Genomic DNA, 20344 nt, shown 5'->3' on the forward strand with positions numbered 1-20344 from the left:
CCATTCGCCTTCCTCTCTTGCTTGGTCACAGTTTTGCCTGAAACGCGGAGATCTGGCTTCCAGATGGGCTAAACATCTCCTCCCAGCCACAGGGAGCTGCGCTTCTGGGGTCGGTTTCCGCACTAAACTTGATGGTCTGGTTTTAAAGGAACTGTCTGGTCGCGTGTCCCCGAGTTACACTGCAGTGCTAAATGCTGGAGAGAGGCAACAGCGGGAGAATCCAGGCAGGCGGCAGGCTTTGCCCGGGGAGGGCGGGGGAGGGGCGGAGGGAGAGAGGAGCGGAAACCACGGAGGTAGAGTCGGGGACGGCTCGGAGAGCCGCACCAGCGCCGGGAGGGGGCAAGTCTATATTTATAGAAAGCGGGAAGGCGGTGCGGTAACAACTAGACGCCGAGCCAGCGGGAGCCTCGCGGCGCGCCGAGGGGGAGGGGGTTCCGCTTCCTCCCCGGGCGCCCCTGCACCCCCACCCCCGCGCAGACGGCCGCCCGCCCGGGTGCCCCGCGCCCCTCGGCCCAGCCGGGCTCGGCGTCCCCGGGCTCCGCGCTCCTCCACCCCCAGGTGGAACTGGCTCTGCGGTTCGCCGAGCAGGACTCCCCGGGAGATGTGCTGAGCGGTGGCCGGCAGCCCGTGTGCCTGCCCTGGACGCCGCTGACCCGCGCCCCCGGCCACATGAGTGCATCTCTCAGCCGAGCCAGGTAAGAACTTCCTAATCTTCCTGAGCCCCGCGGGAGGAGCGCACCTGGATGCCTGGGGTCGTGGGAGAGGAGAGGAGGGATGATGCGCAGGGATCCCGGGAACCTGGAGGCTGTGGGAACAGGGGGTGGGAGCGGGGTGCCTTGCTCATCTGAATTTTCTTAGAGCGACCTCAAAGTTACCGGAGGGCACAGTAAAGCTATTAACATGGATGGTGGCCCGGCTGTGGGGTCCACCTTTGAGATTCGGCGTCCCTAGGAAAGCACGGAGAACAACTGCACTTGTTCATGAATTTGCAGAGATGGCTAAGCTGGCTTCATTCTCCATTCAGTTCTGGAGATGTGCTTAGGCGAGTGGTGAGGGCAGGGCTGTGGGCATGGGGGTTGTGTCTGCTTCTCTCTAGCGTTCTGGCAAAGTTTGAACTAGGGGCACTGGCTTTCTTTCTTCTGAGCAGTGCTTCCCTGACCCCACCAGGCCACCCCGGTCAGTCTGTGCCTGTCCCCCTGGTGTGGTGGAAGTCCAAGCTTTGAAAGAAAGGCAGAGTGAACACCATGAGGTTTATCCAGTGGTACCTAGTAAGACTAGAGAGAGGCTCTGCCTTTCCTAATTTCCTCCTAGCACAGAAGTGGAAGGTCTAGTAATTGGAGGAATTCCTGATTTGGACCTGGGGATGCACTGAGGAGTCCCATTCTAGAAGAAATGGAATTACTCTTAAGAAGTGAATGAAGGGATGAGAAGGCATGGCCATGGAAATGAATTTGTTAGAGACCAAACAACTTGTTGGCACCCATCAGCTGACTTCATGCGTGGAGAAAGTTCATTCCCCTCAAAGTTCCTCAGCCCGGTCCCTAGGCTCCAAGGCCACGTAGGAACCAGCAGCTGAGAGCGTGCTCCTGGGCTGTGAATGCTGGTGGATCTCAGAATAGCGGGGAGAAGTGACTCCATCACACACCCGGCATTGGAGATCGATAGGGTGGGAGGATTGTGCACATCACTTACACTTTGAAAATCCCTAGCTTTATCCGGAGTGAGGGTGGGGGTAAAGACTTGTGAAAAAATAATGAAATGTTTTCATGACAGCAGCAGATGTACCTCCCACCCCTCTGGTGAGGACAAAGAGATTTGTGCAGGGTGCTGAGCTGTCTCCTCTGCCGGTGCCAACGTGGGCACATCACCTATTGGAGCTAGAGAAGGTTGCCTTAGGGATGAGGAGCCCTCAGCTGGGGGGCTTTTCAGGAGGAGAGTATCTTGGCTGGGCTGCCTCTTTGAGCCCAGGAAACTGATATTAGAAACAAGTTGAAAATGCTGCATTTCTGTCCTTACCCCAAAATGCCCCTCTTTGCCCCTCATCTGATCTCAAGACTCGTTGTGGAGCAGGTGCACTCAGAGAACAGTGTACACACTGTTCGAATGTGACCTGTTCCTCTGTCTTTCATTAAACAGCATTAAGAAGGGTAGAGGGCAAAGTATAGACTTGTATCTCTTGTGTGAGAAATTGAATCTTGTGCTCTGGCTGAGGGTAATGTTTATTCTGCCTGTTCAGTGGGGCCTCTGCCTCTGTTTCGTACTTGAAAATCACGTCCGTTGTTCATCCCGGATGTCCCTGTCCATGTCACCTTCACTGCTTCTTACAATTGAACCAGCTGCCCTGGATGGTATATAGTGAGGACGTTGGTGAGGTCACAGCCTTTGCCTGGGTCCCCTCCCCTAGGCTCCTGTACTTTGTCACTTGCTCTGAAGATCTCATCCTCAGCTTGTACCTTGGGCCCAGAGCTCTGCTTGCATCATGGCTGTTTAGGAGATCCAGGGTCTCCAGTGGAAGCTGGGAAGTTCTGGTTTCCCAGGTCCACACTCAAAGGCTGCTAGGTTTTGGAGATTTGAGGCCGGGCTTTGGTGTTCATGTTGGAAAGAAACCATTATGAGTAACTGATCAATACCTAGCCAAGCTGGGGTCTTCCTGCAGGACTCCAGGTGACCTCATCCCCAAATGTGAACGCCTTATTTGGTTTTTTGCTCATCTGCACTCAGGGATCATGGATCATAGGTCTTGAAAGAAATCACATCTGTATAAGGATATGGCAGATAAAGGGGGTCCCTGCCACCACCTTCTAGCCTTTGCTTTTGGACCATGGCGGTCATGTGATATATTCACAGATTGGCTCACTGTTGACTCCTGGGTCAGGGCTCTCTGGTCAGACACATCTGTAATGTGTACACCCGTAACAGAAACCACCAGTGCAGGGCTGCGGCTGCGTCCAGGGGTGTTCCCACTGCCCTGCTTCCACTGTCTGCTGCTTTCATACAAGCGGCCTGTCATTTTCAGCTGTCTGTGGTGTTGGGCTGCTGTTTACAATTTTGCTTGGAATTACCACCTTTTCCAATTGCCCCGGCTGAGAGGGTGCTTTCTCTTGTGATGCCGGCTGTGGTTTCTACTCTGTTTTGATTTTCATGCTCCTTTCACCTTGATCAGGAGCCTTTCTTTCTTCCCCTCCTTACCCCCTTATGCGCCTGTGGATTAGTACCTCAGGAACCACATTTCATTTTCTGCCGTAGACATGATTATTCTTTAAATTGTATTAAAATCACCATTTCGTTAATTTGATCCAGAACCCTCACATGCACAAAGCAGAAACACCACTCGGTTCCATAGACCCTTTATTTTTGTGGATACAGGACTCTGACTGCACAGGGGTGCCCTGGTATCACTCTACTTTGTACCTGGTGGGTGCACATTGTGTATCTGCCTCTCAGAGGAACATGGCCAGTAAGAGGCAAGAGGGCAGAAACAATCTTACAGCAAAGGTGGGGTGGGTGTTTTAGGAAATGGGATCATGAATAGAGATATGCTGTTATGACGGTCCTTCTGATTTATTGAAGCCTCATTTGGGGTGTTTGAAAATAGAGCTCTTTAGATAGGAGAACACTTGGCCTTGGACTTGAGCACAGATCTGTAAGATAACAATAAAAACAGGAGTTTAAGTGCTTCTCTTGACTGGGTTGATGTTGATGAATCTGTGATTTAGTGGTCTGCTAACCACCTTTTCTGGTAGACTTTCCTCAAAGCAGCAGTGAAGTTCTGTCTGCACAGAGGAAGTTACTGGCGATCCACAGGAGAGGCGGAAGATGGCTTCATAGGCAAGGAGGTCCGTTCTGGGCAGAAAATGAGCTCCTCTGCATTGCTTCCATCAGCCCTATCAACAGACTTGAAACTACCTAACCCTTTGGTTTGAAAGCAGGTCAGATAGTGGGGCATTTCTGAGACCTCAGCAGGAATGAATGAAGCAGGAAGCCTCACTCTCCAGTCTCAGCAACCATGTGGGCTTTTGGTGCAGCTCTGGAGCCCTGGTTAAGGAGAAGATTCCCTTTCTGAGCTGAGATTTGTTAAGGCGGCTGTGGGCTTCAGGGATCACCACTGGAGAGTGCGACTTGGGCATTTATTTATTTATTTTTATCTTCATAAAATTGAAAATTGACTTGTCTAGAACACAAGGCTTGTGAGGTACCTCCTGCCTGCCCACCTGCCGGTAGCTGCTGAGCTCCATGAATAATAAACGTATTTGGCTAGATGAGGGAATATGAAAAAAAGCATCCCTTGAAGCTCATGTCACCTGATCTAATTGATCTCTGAAGTTCCATTTTCAGTGTCTGGGGCTTGGTGAAAGGGGATAAAGATGGGAACAAGTTCGGAGAGCAATTCCTAGAAAAGTTTGTGAGTCCTGGTGTACCTGCAGGTAGGCAGTGCAGGTGAGGGAGTAGAGCCCTGGAGGAAGACCAGTCCCCGCGAAGGAGAAAAAGAAATGACACCTAGAGATGATGAAAGAGGGGCAGCCGGGCGGGGCGGCCGGGAGAGGAAGCCAGCCAAGTGGGAGGAGAGAGAGGGAACAGATGGAGTAAGAGGAAGATGCAGAGAGGTGCAAGGAAGGGTGAAAAGGGGGGAAAGAGCATAAGAGTGTGAAAGCTGTACCTCACCTTCAGGGTTTTTCTCTTCCCCCTGCTCCTCTGGCACAGGGAGCAAGCAGGCGATCCGGCAGAACGGCGTGGTTTTTGTGCTGGTGGAGCCTTCTCATTGAAGCTGTCAAGCCTCAACCCTTCACGGCAGCTCGTTCTATTTTTACATTGTGCAGAATTGAAATTAAACAAATGACCTGTGATGGCGTTTTCATGAAGATTTTATCCAGCACACCCACACAGCCAGTGCCGGGGTGGCTGAATATTTCGCATAATATTCTGTTTAATCAGATAAGAAGGCATCCTCAAGAGAAGCCTGGGCTTGGAGAAGAGCTGCTTTGAGGAGGGGTGGACAGAAGCCCGAAAGGAACCTTGTCCATAGGCTTGCTTGGGCTTGTTAGCAGGAGAACTTCCAGTTAACTGAATTCTAGGGGAGCACAGTATTTCCCCTCCCATAACTTTTTTTGAGGAATGGGCATTGGCTTTGATTCCAGCCTTTTAGAGACTTTGTCCAATTCTCCTTGGAGATCACATAAAAAAAAGAGAGAGAGAGTTATGGTTGGCTGAACTTTCCCTGAGTGGGAGATCTGCTTAGGATTCGGGCGCTTGCCCTGTTGGTTGGTCTGCTCAGGGAAGCTTGTGTGTACTTTGCTGGTGTGACAGTGCTTAGGTGGCAGGAATATCCACACTGTAAATCTTGTTCCTCGTTAGAACACAGAGAAGACAATGCTTTGTTGGTTTAGACATGGTTGATTTAGACTTACTTCCTAAAGTCCCAGGAGACTGAGTAGCAATTAAAATGCATGCTCCTTTGCCCATAACCATTCTTTGCTTAGTCACTCAGTTGTGTCCGACTCTTTTCGACCCTATGGACTATAGCTCACCAGGCTCCTCTGTTCATGGACTTTTTCAGGCAAGGATACTGGAGCGGGTAGCCATTTCCTCCTCCAGGGGATCTTCCTGACCCAGGAATCAAACCCGCCTCTCCTGCAGCTCCTGCACTGGCAAGTGGATTCTTTACTCCTGGGCCATCTGGGAAGCCATCCAACCATTCTTTAGGAAGGGGAAAAAAAAACCCAACAGTGCATGTTAAGGGGACAAGTTAATAAGACAAGGTTGGTTGGGCAGATGTGAAAATGAAAGACTATTCAAAAGACTTGTCCCTTCTCACACACGTTTGTGTTTAATGGGGTATTTATGACCTCTTTTGCCATATGCATTGAATGTTTATACAGTTCATTGTCTCTTAGCCTCTAAAATGCTGTTTTGACACGTCCAGCAATCATGACTGGATAACAGTGCAGACTGTGGTTGAGTCAGTTCCGACTTCAAAGGAGTGAGGGATGGGACAGTGCGACTCAGAAAGGAGCTCTTCTTCCTGCCCACTAGCCTTGTAGAGGCTGATCTTTCCCGCCAGAACTAAGCAGGCTTACTAGTCAGAGAATATTCCCTGCAGTGACTATAAAAAGGTATCTTCATCTCTGACGCAGAGCAATTGAGAGCATCGACATGTGCCATATGGATGTGTGTTCAAATACCTGGGGAGACGAAGGATTGACAGTCCATTAAGAGAAAAGCAGAAGTTAGGTTCCTTCATTTTTCTCTAATTGGGCATCCATGTGTGTTTTCTCTCTGCATTCTTTCTTCTTGGCTGTCTGGTTCAGGCAATTTCTTTGGCCTGGCTTTGAAGCCAAGGAAATTGACAGGGAAATGTTTTATGCATCTTGGAGCAAAAGGGAAAAAAAGATGAACTCAAGTCAAGACTTCTTTTACTACCCTCAGGTTCAAAGTGAGGCCTCCCAGATGTAAAGCCTCTGTCTCTCACTCAGACCTCCCAGCTGCATGGTGCTTAGAATTGAACTTGATTCCTCATGTCAGCCCCACAGTCACGGGAGCCAAACATGACTGTTTTTATCATTGCCTCATCTTAGGTTCTTCCCAGACTTCTATGCTGGGACCCTGAGTTTTTCATGCTCGAGTCTTTATTTAATTGAATCCTTAGAGCAGGTTCCTCAACTTGTTTGGAAGTAGAGAACTGATAGAAAGTCTTTATCTTAAAATTTCCCCTTTCCCGGTAAGGTAAGGTTGACATCACCATCCCATGAGTATAGACAGTAAACAAAAGTACCTTGAACTCTTCAGTGGGTTGCCATTTCCTTCTCTAGGGGCTCTTCCCGACCTAGGGATTGAACCCAGGTCTCCCACATTGCAGGTAGACACTTTACCTTCTGAGTCACAAGGGAAGCCCTTTTTTTTATTTTATTACTACTAAAGTATTATTGTAGTGTATGCTATTGCTCATAGAGCACTTATGTTATTTTATTGAATCATCATGAGAACTTTATGTGGAATAAATTTTTATCCCCATTTTATAGTTACTGGAACATACAGACATGATGTCGGAGATCACATCGATAGGAAGTGGTGGAGACAGGGCATCAACCAATGTTCTATTTTTAAAAACTATGATCCATTCTTAAATACCATGATATCATTCTCTCTCTTGTGGATGCTACTCTAAATTTTCAATGCCATCTTTTTTTCTCATAGCCTTTCCCATCAGCTGTCATTAGTTCTCTTTCTCTGTAGGTGAGGGTGTAAGGAATTCCTTAAAATATGGACACCCATGCAAAACTTGTTTAAGGAGTTGAGAACAGAGAGGCAGACTGTATTACTTTCCTTGACACCTACTGCCTTTCCTTTAGGTTTTGGTATGTGAACCCACTGCCAAGTTTTCTTGACATTTAAGTCAAAGAAAATACTGAATGAAAGTTGGCATTATACCTACTCCTCATAACTATGATATCCCTCCTTTCTTCATAGATTATCCTGAAGGAAGAGTTAGTTCTGCTCCAGCTGAACCAGTGGCTAAATAAATTTCTGTAAGGCAAAAATGATAGAACTTGAGGAAGACTGCTACTTCCAAGAGAGAGCTAAGCAAGTCCTGTTAGGATTCAAGTCTCTGTAATTTGGCCTTTTGATGTCTTTCTTCATCTTGGCTGAGGTTGTTCCCTTCTGTTTGAATTCAGTTGGCAACAATCAATAGAGACTGTTAATTTCTGCTCTTTTGTATGCACATGAGTGTCCCTGCTGTTTGTCTGAAAAAGCACAAGCCCAGGTGAAGAAGGCTGGGCTGATGGCTTTATTTAGCAGTTAGTTTACCCCAAGCTGAACGATAGATTATGGCTTGTTATGAAGCAGGAACAGGTTAGAAGGGACAACAGGACTCAGAGTATTTGCCCAACGGAAGGTGAGATGAGAGGATTTCTGAAATTGGCTTTAAATAATCTTACATATTTTCTTTCCTCCCCAAGCATGATCATTCTTAGTACATCTGGATGCCTCCTGCACCTGAGCTCACTGCTGGTGCCAGTTTCAACTCTTCAGACTCTTCTGTCTGAAGCCTGATATCTCTTAGCAACAGCCAAATTTAATTTAGGCACTGAGCCTTTGGGCATCTTGTATACCTGTTCTGATGATGATACTGTGATCGTTTGGACAACTGGTCTTGGGAGAGGACAGAAAGTGGTACCTACAAGCCTGAAATCAGAGAGAAAAGAATACAACATGAGCACTTTTTATGGATTTTATTCCTGCGTTGACAGTGGAAAGAAATGAGTTGATGGATTGGAATGTGGGTTATTCTGAGCACTAATGAAGCATCCTTATCTCCTGTCCTTTTCTACTAGGGTATCATCTTTTGGGGCTTCCCAGGTGGCTCACTAGTAAGGAGTCCCTTTTGTGAAGCAGGAGACGCAGGCGACTTGGGGGGGTTCAGTCCTGGGTCGGAAAGATCCCCTGGAGGAGGGCATGGCAACCCGCTCCAGTATTTTTGCCTGGAGAATCCCATGGACAGAGGAGCCTGTCGGCCTACAGTCCATGGGGTCACAGAGAGTCAGACACAACTGAGCAACTAAAACAATACAACAACAACAACCTTATCTTTACCCCTTGTGGACAAGATGTAATGTATTCTCACCACAATTTTATTCTCTTCTTCTTTATTTCTGTCATTTTTTGAACCATATCCTCTGTTTATACTCCTGCAACAAACGTTTGTTAAATAAGAAACTGGGTGGGTACTGGGAATACCCAGTATTGAATAAGATCTTTCTTTCTTCAAAGAGCTCATGGTCTAGTGAGGAAGGTAAGCCGAGTGGAAGAGTCAGAGACAACTTGTTAACGGCTCTTAAGAGGTAAGAATAAGGCAATACAGGAATAGAGAGCCAAACAGCCCAGGAGAAGCCCAGAAGGCTTTTTCAGAAGAGGTTTTATTTGAGCTGGGGCTTTAAAGGGAGAGTTGACAGGTTCCAGATGAGAAAGGGTGAAATTGTATTTCGGTCAGATAGCCTGTGCAAAAACAAGAAGTTGTGGGGTATTTGATGCTTCAGACCACAGGGTGTGCTGCAGGAGGGCTTATGAGTACAGAGCAGTGAACTTGGAGTTGAGTCTTAAGGTCCCGTTCCACAGCTGAACTTCAGAGAGGTAAGGGGGAGCCCTGAAGGTAAGGAGGAGAGTGAGAAAAACAGATGAGTGTGTTTGGGAGACTTAACTCGGGCAGCGATGTGGGGATAACCAAAACAGGGGGAGTCTGAAAGCCAGTTGCCAGCAAGGGGCTGCTGAGTGTCCAGGTGAGATTTGAAATGAGTCTGAGCTCTGGCAAGAAAGGTTGGAGTAGACTGTCTGGATTTGAGAATTAGTTTTTCAAAAGAGACCACAACTTGGTAGTAGGTGGATGGTGGAGGCTGAGGGAGGGGGGAGCCACAGCTTGCACTAGTGTTCTAGCCTGATGTTGTCCTAACTAGGTCAGGAGCTGCAAATTGAGATATGATGTTTCAGAGAAGAAGCAGAGTTGAAAAGGAAGGTAATGAGATCAGAGTCTGAACAGGATGAGGACTGAAAAGAGGCCGTCAGAGTAGAGACGCAGGGGGTCGCTCGTAAACTCGGCCAAAATGGTTTTAATGAAGTCGTAAGGGAAGATGGATCTAGAGGAGGCAGGTGCCATGGCTCAGAGTTGAGGAATTGAAGGCAGCAGGGAGTTTAGGGACACTGCTCTCAACATTTGAAGAAAAGGAGGACAGTTAGAAGAAAAGTAGGAATAAAAGCAAGATTTTTTTTTCTTTCTTTTTTTTTTTTTATTAGTTGGAGGCTAATTACTTCACAACATTTCAGTGGGTTTTGTCATACATTGATATGAGTCAGCCATAGATTTACACGTATTCCCCATCCCGATCCCCCCTCCCACCTCCCTCTCCACCCGATTCCTCTGGGTCTTCCCAGTGCACCAGGCCCGAGCACTTGTCTCATGCATCCCACCTGGGCTGGTGATCTGTTTCACCATAGATAGTATACATGCTGTTCTTTTGAAATATCCCACCCTCACCTTCTCCCACAGAGTTCAAAAGTCTGTTCTGTATTTCTGTGTCTCTTTTTCTGTTTTGCATATAGGGTTATCGTTACCATCTTTCTAAATTCCATATATATGTGTTAGTATGCTGTAATGTTCTTTATCTTTCTGGCTTACTTCACTCTGTATAAGGGGCTCCAGTTTCATCCATCTCATTAGGACTGATTCAAATGAATTCTTTTTAACGGCTGAGTAATATTCCATGATGTATATGTACCACAGCTTCCTTATCCATTCGTCTGCTGATGGGCATCTAGGTTGCTTCCATGTCCTGGCTATTGTAAACAGTGCTGCGATGAACATTGGGGTGCACGTGTCTCTTTCAGATCTGGTTTCCTCAGTGTGTATGCCCAGAAGTGGTATTGCTGGGTCATATGGCAGTTCTATTTCCAGTTTTTTAAGGAATCTCCACACTGTTTTCCATAGTGGCTGTACTAGTTTGCATTCCCACCAACAGTGTAAGAGGGTTCCCTTTTCTCCACACCCTCTCCAGCATTTATTGCTTGTAGACTTTTGGATAGCAGCCATCCTGACTGGCGTGTAATGGTACCTCATTGTGGTTTTGATTTGCATTTCTCTAATAATGAGTGATGTTGAGCACCTTTTCATGTGTTTGTTAGCCATCTGTATGTCTTCTTTGGAGAAATGTCTGTTTAGTTCTTTGGCCCATTTTTTGATTGGGTCATTTATTTTTCTGGAATTGAGCTGCAGGAGTTGCTTGTATATTTTTGAGATTAATCCTTTGTCTGTTTCTTCATTTGCTATTAATTTCTCCCAATCTGAGGGCTGTCTTTTCACCTTACTTATAGTTTCCTTTGTAGTGCAAAAGCTTTTAAGTTTCATTAGGTCCCATTTGTTTAGTTTTGCTTTTATTTCCAATATTCTGGGAGGTGGGTCATAGAGGATCTTGCTGTGATTTATGTTGGAGAGTGTTTTGCCTATGTTCTCCTCTAGGAGTTTTATAGTTTCTGGTCTTATATTTAGATCTTTAATCCATTTTGAGTTTATTTTTGTGTATGGTGTTAGAAAGTGTTCTAGTTTCATTCTTTTACAAGTGGTTGACCAGTTTTCCCAGCACCACTTGTTAAAGAGGTTGTCTTTTTTCCATTGTATATCCTTGCCTCCTTTGTCAAAGATAAGGTGTCCATAGGTTCATGGATTTATCTCTGGGCTTTCTATTCTGTTCCATTGATCTATATTTCTGTCTTTGTGCCAGTACCATACTGTCTTGATGACTGTGGCTTTGTAGTAGAGTCTGAAGTCAGGCAGGTTGATTCCTCCAGTTCCATTCTTCTTTCTCAAGATTACTTTGGCTATTCGAGGTTTTTTGTATTTCCATACAAATTGTGAAATTCTTTGGTCTAGTTCTGTGAAAAATACCATTGGTAGCTTGATAGGGATTGCATTGAATCTATAGATAAAAGCAAGATTTTTTAAATGATGGGAGGAACTTGAAAATGCCTGTCCATAAAGGGGGGCAGCTAGTTAGAAAGGGAGAGATTAAAGATACAGGAAAGAGTCATCTAAGAGTAGGGTTTCTAAGAAATCAATAGGCAATAGAATCTATTAAAAAATTAAAAATAGGTGGATAGAAAAGATTAAATTTGTAGAGGGAAGAATCACCTTGGAGAAGCCAAGGTGATGGTGGGCAAGCCAAAAGGTTTCCGTATAGAGCTGATTCGTGGGCAAAGCGAGCAGCTGGTTGGATTTCTCTCTGGGGGGAGATGTACTAGAAAGGTTTGTCAAAACCACTTGGCATCAAGACTGCTGGTGAGACTGTTCTCGAGGAGAGTGACCTAGAGCCAAGCGAAATCAAAAGATGATCAATAACCTGAGAGAATGAGGAGATGGAAAAAGAGATTGAAGGGAGGAATAGAGTGAGAAATTTCAAAGAAAAGGGTTGGAGTTTGAGATCCTGGTGACACATCTCAGAGGTCCTTTGAGATTCTAGGGTTATCTGGATAAGAGAATGCATGTCAGTGACCATCCCCCTTAAATTAGCATTGCCTTAATTGTGCTATCAAAAGATGGAGCTGTTTATTCCATGGTGTATATGTACCACAGCTTCCTTATCCATTCATCTGCTGATGGGCATCTAGGTTGCTTCCATGTCCTGGCTATTATTGTTGGGTAGGTGACCAAGAAAGGCTGAATTCAACATTGGATAGTCCCCATCCATCTGGGATTAGTTAGGTGTGGGCCTCACTGGAAACAGAATACTGTGTTGGATGACATCTCATATGTCAAACCTGCCACTAGGTTTTATGAGGATGTACAGTTGCAGAGCCCAGTTAACAATGTTTTGAAAAATTTCTAAAACATATGATTGTAAGCTTTTTCCACCTGGGACTTCTGAAAGTCCAAGCCATAGAATCTTTTTTTTTTTTGAATGAGCTTTTAAGTTAAATTAAATTAAAATTTGCATCATTATTGCCTTAAATTTGTCCTTAGCTCTGACTTCATAGGGCTTCCCTGGTGGCTCAGATGGTAAAAAATCTACCTGCGATGCAGGAGACCTGGGTTCAATCCCTGGGTTGGAAAGATCCTCTGGAAGAGGGCATGGCAACCCACTCCAGTATTCTTGCCTGGAGAATCCCCATGGACAGAGGAGCCTGGTGGGCTATACAGTCCACAGTGGAACAACTAAGTATAACACTGGCTTCATGAAATTTTAGGTTCATGAAGTGAATTTTTTAGACCATTCCCCATCCCTCCACTCCAGCCAGGTAACAATGGTTTCCATTTTCATCCAAGCTGACATATTCCATAGGGTTGATAACTGAGCCACATGCTTTCTATAAGTATTGTCACCAGAAGCCGAGCAAATGACGGACCTGCTGAGGCAGACAAAAGATCTTTCTGTTATTCATGGAACAGTATCAGCGGGCTGTCTGGCCCTTTCTGACTTGTCCTATTAGAGTTGTCTGTGCCTTGTCTATCCTGACTCTCTGAGCCCCATGCCCAGGCTCAGCCTCAGATGACCCCCGACTTCCCACCCTGTTTCTAGATGTCACTTGCTTCATCATCACAACGTCTGTATTTTGGTGCAACTGCATGTCTCTTCTACATGCAGATCAAACGAACATAAGTCTCTAGGTATCTATGAACAGCTGGTGTCATCCAAAAAGAGCTTTAGAAATCAGGAGTTTCATCTGCCTGTTTATTTGTTTAACTCAATTACAGAGCACCAGAGCAAGGTTTTAAAACATCTTTGTCAGTCTGTTATCCTTTCTTCCAGGTATTTCTGACTTCTTCCATTACTGTTCCCGGAGGAGACTAAAATATAAGGCTTCGACGTGGATACAGACACATTACCCACTAAATAATAAGAGTGTCCTTCTGATGATTTAGTCTTTCCTTCGTTTTATGATGGATTCTGGACAAGAAATATTAAAAATTAAGATCTCAGTTGCCTTCTTTGTCTTCATTTTTGTGTATTCCTGGCTATTTAGGAGCCTAGAATCATCTCTTCTAACCTTTTACAGATAAGGAGGAAAATGAGGCTCAGAGAAAAGTCAGTCATCCAAGTTCATAAAAACTGGTTTTTGGCAGACCTGGATGGGACCAGCGCCCCCATCTCCTGACCCAGAATTGAGAGTCAGCAACAGAACCTCCAGGGCCTGGAGAAGCCTATTTTGAAGAAGGGTAGCCGGGTGTTCCCATTTTGGTGACAGCTTGCGGGGCTACCTGTTCAGTATTCTGGTCCTCAGTTTGCTTCCCGTGTAGAGGATCTTGTAATGTTTTCATCCTGTGCTCCCTCCTGTCTCTTCCTCCCCTGGTTGTCTGTGGTTATGTGTTTAAGGGAGAGCAATCAGAGCAGGTAAATTTTGTTTTACTACCACACATTAAAAAAAAAGAAAATCATATATAGGGGACTTCCCTGCCAGTCCAGTGGCTAAGACTCCCCCCGCCCCAATGCAGGGGCCTGAGTTCGACCCCTTGTCAGGGAACTAGACCCCACATGTCACAACTAAGGCACAGCCACCAAAATAAATAAATAAACTTTAAAATTCTTGTTCATAATTGTGAGCTGGGGCTTCCCTGGCCATCCAGTAATTAAGACTTTGCCTTCCAATGCAGGGGGCATGGGTTCAATCCCTGGTTGGGGAACCTATGATCCCATATGCTGCATGGCAGGGCCAAAACAAGGGAAAAAAAAGAAAGATAATTGTGAGCTGACCTTTTCTACAACAGTGTTGGTCTCTTCCACAGCAGAGAGGCTGTAACCAGGCATAGCAGCAATACAGTTTGCCTGATGTTATAGCTGGAAAGGTTTGGGGTGGGGATGAATTTTCAGTAACATGTGCAGATTTCCCTGATGACTAGGCATCGACCACCCAGCTTCTGGCCTGCTAAGGTGTCGCACAGTGTACCTGTATGACCTGCCCTAGCAGGGGAATCTGAGTCAGTGCTTTCCTTTTCAGAAAAAGTGGAAGTTCTCCCAGGTCACTGCCTTGTCAGTCTGTTTGATGGATTCCCTGGTGGCTCAGACGGTAAAGAATCCTCCTGCAATGCAGGGGACCTGGGTTCAACCCCTGAGTCAGGAAGATCTCCTAGAGAAGGGAATGACAACCCACTCCAGTATTCTTGCCTGTAGAATTCCATGGACAGAGCAGCCTGGCGGGTTACAGTCCGTGGGGTCTCAAAGAGTCGGACTCGACTGAGAGATGAACACTTTCACTTTACTTTTTTTCACTTTATGCTTAGGGCTGCAGAAGCTGGTACTAAGCAAATGTCCCTAACTCTCAGACTTTCTTCATTCCCCAGCAAAGGCATGCTGAAACAGTGGAAAACATGCTTAGAAAGATGGAAGTCTTCAAGGTATATCTCTTATATATATAGATAGGAGAGGATCATTTGACCATAAATAAGAAAATATATGGAAACCAGTAAAATAGCCCATAGGAAAATTATGGAAGTCTGTTGAGAAAGTTTCCTGGTCTCCCTTCTCTGTCTCCTTGGAACATGAGTTAGTAACCTGTATTGTGGAACCCTCAAAGAAATCATCCAGGCTCTTTTTGCCAGAGCTTGAGGTCCCTAACAGTTTAGCTCTACAGAACACATGGTCATTCTGAGAATTGTTTCCTATTGGCTGATTATTTTGTTTTCTGATTTGGTTTCCCCAGGGAGGATCCCATCTGGACAAAATATCAGTTAACAGCCTTGTAGCCATCCATGTTAATAGCTTTACTGAGTGTGTATTTAGACACACTACCTGTGAAATGTGAGATGTGGTAAGGCGTTTCAGTATATTGATGGTCTCTATGCTTTGAAAGTTTTCCTGGTCTTGTTCAAATGCCACTAACTGCTTCCAAAATGTTATGAAGTATGTGTTTGTTGTCTGGATTGCCCCTATGTTATCTGTGCTATTGTTTCCATCTGTTCTTAAATTACTCATTCAGTAATTTTGTGTTTTGTCTGCGCAGTTATCCCCTACCCCAGTCAAACTGAGTCTAGTTTTCCAAGATGGGCCATTGTACTGTGGAGTCTCAGAGACGGAACGCAAAGTAAACAGGACTCTACTATGCAGAGGCCCCTTCTTCCCTCGGGAGAAAGCACTGTCTGTGCTCAACTCTTAACTGAAGCCGCAGTCCAGAGTTTCAAGGAGCCACCTCTCAAACATGGTTATCATTAAAGTTTAGAGATTTCCAACCACAGATTTACTATCTTTGGAATAAAAGCTGGAGAGCAGCCTAATTCACATCTAACGCAGGAAGGGAAGTTAAAGACGGTCTTGGCATCCTTCAGATTGCTGACCCTCCAGGTATGACAGCCTGTACCTCCAGCCTCCTGGAGCACTTGTCTGCCATTTGATTAAATTATTGCAAAGCAGCTGCCAGTGACCCTCTGCTTTTGTTTCCAGATCACCCCAGTGTGGGGCTGATGGGCTGTCACTCTGTGACAGCAACAGATGTGGGAGAACCAACCCTAGGAAGGAACTGTATAAAGCATTACTTAAAGCTCTGTCGCTTAGTTGCCACAGCCTCGGTGGGACATGATGGCATCTCTCTTTCTCTGTGTCACATAGAGCAAGAAAATACTCTTCTGTGAATGAACTTCTCTCAGGGTAGTCACGGTGTCAATAAATGCTAGCCATTGGACCTTGGCATTGATCCAGGTCTGGTCTATATCTGAAGAATTGTCATCATCTTCATCATCGTCATCAGTGATTTTCATTGAAAACTGTATCACAGACCAAACCCTTTGCTAATTAAGCACAGTGCATTCCTGGTCTCACTTAGCTCACAACACCATCCTGAGTCAGTACTGGTAATTTTCTAATTTCTCAGATAAGAAAAGCAAGATTTGGGGGATATAAGGACTTCCTCAAAGTTATTTAACTAGCATTCAGAGCTGAGATTCTAATCTAGGTCTGATTTCAAGCCTGAGCTTCCAACACAACTGTGTGACACGAAATAAAGCTCTCGGAAACTATTTACCAGACATTGCCTCCGTCGAAGATATGAAGTTAGGCTTATGAAGGTGGGGATACAGAGAAGCATAAGATGCCTCCCACCCTCACGTCACTTTAAGAGTTGCTGGGCAAGAAGTCATTTGAAAATATTTAAGAATACACTAAATACCCAATATGTGAAGCATAATAAGTAATGTATTAATAAGGAGGGGAGGTTTCCAAGAAAACAAAACTCACATGGGACCTTGAACAGTGGGCAGGGTTTACATAGATGAAAAATAAGTGGGAAAAGTGTTTCAGACAAAGACGGTGATATGAACAAAACAAGGATGAGCAAGTTCTAGGCATGTTATATTGTTGAAGAGTAGAGAATATTTGGGGCTGGGGCAGATGGTATTATCCATGAATGAAAGTTTTGTGTGCTCATCTGTTTGATGAGATGTTTGATGTGGAGAAGGAAGTGGCAACCCACTCCAGTGTTCTTGCTTGAGAAATCCCATGGACAGAGGAGCCTGGTAGGCTATGTCCATGGGGTTGCAAAAGAAGCAGACACAACTTAGCAGCTAAGACCATGCCAAAAATATTTTCAAGAGTAAAGGATATTTTCTTACCTCCATTGTTGCTTTAAAAATAACATGAAAAAAGATAAAATTAATATGCCTAAACATTGTTAATAAAAGACAAAGTGAAAGTTATTATATATCCAGGGCTTCTCTGGGAGACAAACATTATATATTGGCTTTTTAAATTGTTCATTTTATTAAACATGATTTGGTTGGCCTTTTATAGTTTACATATTTCCCACATCAAGCAGATAATGAAATTTGAATTTACAAAAAAGAGATGTTTAATGAATGTCTACTCTTCAGAGGTGTTCTGGAGGAAGAGAGTGAGAGAGAAGGTTGAACATGTAGATTATAGCCTCACTGATGTCAGGCTCAGGAGCTGGGACCTTCTCTTGTAGACTCAAAATATTCACTGTGTTGTCTGAGAGTTATCGATGGATTTTAAAACCTTTTCTGACAAATTTTCAAACTGGTTGCCTCTGTCATGTCCCCCTATCTTAAGTTTTTCTGGAGTTCACGTGGAGGGGTAGGTGTTCCTCTGACAAAGACATTGATTTATCTATATGGAGAATGCCAGTGTTTAAGGGATGGGGGAAGAAGGAAGGCCTATGAAAAAGTCAGGGACTTCCCTGGTTGTCCAGTAGGTAAAATGCTGCGCTCCCAATGCAGGGTGCCTAGGTTCGATCCTTGGTCAGGGAACTAGATCCCATATGCCGCAACTAAGGACTTGCATGCTACAACTAAAGATCTTGTGTGCCACAGCTAAGACCTGGTGCAACCAAATAAATGTGTCTTTTTTAAGTCAAAGAACAACTGATTGGGGAATTCGGTTACTGTCAAGTCACCAAAGCTCAGGAGTAGAGAGTTTGAAGAAAGTGAGGAGGAATGGGGATCATGGGTATGATGGGTGTTAAGATGCAACAGAGAAGAAAAGGAGACTGCAGACCAAGAGGAATTTGATGATTGAATTTGATGACTGGTCCATCAGTGATCTCAGAGAACAAACACATCTCTATAATGCAGTGGGACAGCAGCCCTATTGCAGGGGAATAATGAGCAAAAGGAGAGATGATGGTCACCATAGTACAGGCTGCCCATTTTACAAGGTCAGTGGCCAAAGCAGAGGAAAATGAAAATACTAGTAATAGGGGCAGAGAATTAATCCAAAATTCTGCTTTCTCAAAGTGGGCTAAACATTCTTGAAGATGTAGGTTATAGATAGAAGAAGAAACAGAAGAAATTGGAAAGAAAAGACATCACAACTTTTTGTTGCAAAGACAGAGGGGAGCTCTGCCAGTCCACTGGGATAGTATAGCATCATATTCTAATGATACCTGGATGAGAACAACTTTTAAAAACTGATTGTTTTCATTGGTGCATTTACTACCTCCTTCCCATACCCTCCCTGCTCCCCCCCCAACTCAGTTCTCTGCCCTTAAACTTGTAAGTCCATATTTTCCTTAACTCACCTCGATGATGACTGTATGGCAATGATTGTTTATTTATGTTTGGAACCATCTTTTTCCTCAAGCAAGTGAACATGTTGTTGTGTTTACATCACTGTAAAGAGATTTCTATTGGCTGTTTTTCTTCAGATTTCTATCTTCATGACTTAGGACTTTTGGATTACTGAAGTTTTTCTTCTTCTCTTTCATAAAAATGAATGAATGAATGAATATTTGAGAAAAAAATGTGCCCACTCAGGAACATATATGTATATGTGTGCATATATGTACATCTGAAACACAGTAGCATCTCCTGTGCCCAGACTCTTTGTTAAATATTAGGGTTGGGTTGAGTAAAGTGAAAAAAGTAAATTAAAGAAAAAGTAAGTAAAGAAATTGCAAAGAAGAAAAAGTAAAGAAAAAAATCTTATTTCTTTACTAAAGTAAAGAAGAGTAAAGTCATAGGCCCTGTTGTTGGACAAATTCACTCTTTAGGGAAGAAGTAAGATTTGCACTCAGACAGTTCATCTCTGATAGGAGTAGGACAATGACAGAAATATGTACAGGTGCTTTAGTAATAGAGAAGAGGGGCACCCAGCCCTCCTGGGAGTATGGAGAAACATTTCCTGGAGGAGGTGATGCTTAAGTGTTTAGGATCCATTGAAGGATAATAGAGAGCAGGGACTTCCCTCGTGGTCCAGTGGTGAAGACCCCTGGCTTCCACTGCAGGGTACACGGGTTCCATCCCTGGTGGGGAACTAAGATCCTGTGTTCGACTTGGCACAGCCATAAAAGACAAAGAGAGAGAGTACAGGCAAAGAAAAGTGGGGAGAACCTTCTAGGCAGAGAAAACCTAAGCAAAGTGACAGAGGCCAAAAAAGGTGTGGTTTTCATAGAAAGCATTAAGGGTTTTAGAATTACACAAGTAAAGTATGAGAGGTGGTTTGAAGGAGATAAGATGTCTTGGTAGGTGCACTTGATAAGGTTACGAGGGACCTTATATACGTGCTAAGATCCTTAGACTTTATTCTAAGGGCAAGGGAAGGCTATTGAGGAATTTGGGCAAGGTAATGTCGTAATCATATTTATGTGCAGATCTACTCTGGTTGCAAATGATTGTGTCAAGAAAGTAGTTTGATTAGAAGTGTCTGTTTTCAATTTACCAAAAAACCAGTATCAGCTTACACAAATTATGTGATGATATTTTTCATGCAAGAAGAAGGCCAGAGAAAAGTGGTTCCTGGCATTGGTTTAGGCAGTTGAAGACCCAGGGTCATTTCCACTACACCATCCTCTCCAGTTTTGCCTTTGATCCTCACGCTGTTACTTTGTGGTCGTGAGAAGGCTGTTCCAGCTCACATACCAAGTTCATGTTCAAGGTGGAAAGAAGGGGATGTGGTGGTGCCAGTGCTGTCTGTCCGTTTTTAAGGAAGCCTAAGTTTTCCCGAAGCTTCCCAGGACACTTGCCTTCCTGTCTCATTGACTAGAGCTGGAAAGACCCACCACTGGCTGCAAAGGAGGCTGAAAAAAGTATTTATTCTTTTCAGCTTCCGTAATACAGAAGGGCAGGGAAAGAGGGCATTTGAAATGAGTGTTGAAGTAGCCAACCTACTGTGTGTGCCACAGAGGTTTATCTCTATCAGAGGCTTGGAGATTAGACGGCTTTCCATTAACAGCATCCTGTGCCAGGCAGTAGAGGTGGCAAAATACCCAGCCCCAAGAAAAGCAGGGGGACTTCCCTGGTGGCTCAGTGGTTAGCAATCCACCTGCCAGTGTAGGGGACATGGGTTCCATCCCTCGCCTGGGAAGATCCCACATACCCTGGGGCAACTAAGCCCATGAACCACAACTATTGAGCCCATGCGCAGTA

At 44.8% G+C, this 20344-nt stretch overlaps 1 protein-coding gene across 5 annotated transcripts in view; it reads left to right on the forward strand.

Moving 5' to 3' along the window:
• The first annotated feature begins 294 nt into the window (after positions 1-294).
• Positions 295-20344, forward strand: part of GRAMD1B (GRAM domain containing 1B) — a 260632-nt gene continuing 240582 nt past the window's right edge. For all 5 annotated transcript variants that reach the window (XM_043901613.1, XM_043901622.1, XM_043901640.1 and 2 more), the window contains exon 1: positions 295-695. The gene's annotated coding sequence lies outside the window, so the exon portion shown is untranslated. The remainder of the gene's footprint in view (positions 696-20344) is intronic.

This window comes from Cervus elaphus, chromosome 1, assembly GCF_910594005.1.
Source record: "Cervus elaphus chromosome 1, mCerEla1.1, whole genome shotgun sequence".
Taxonomy (NCBI): domain Eukaryota; kingdom Metazoa; phylum Chordata; class Mammalia; order Artiodactyla; family Cervidae; genus Cervus; species Cervus elaphus.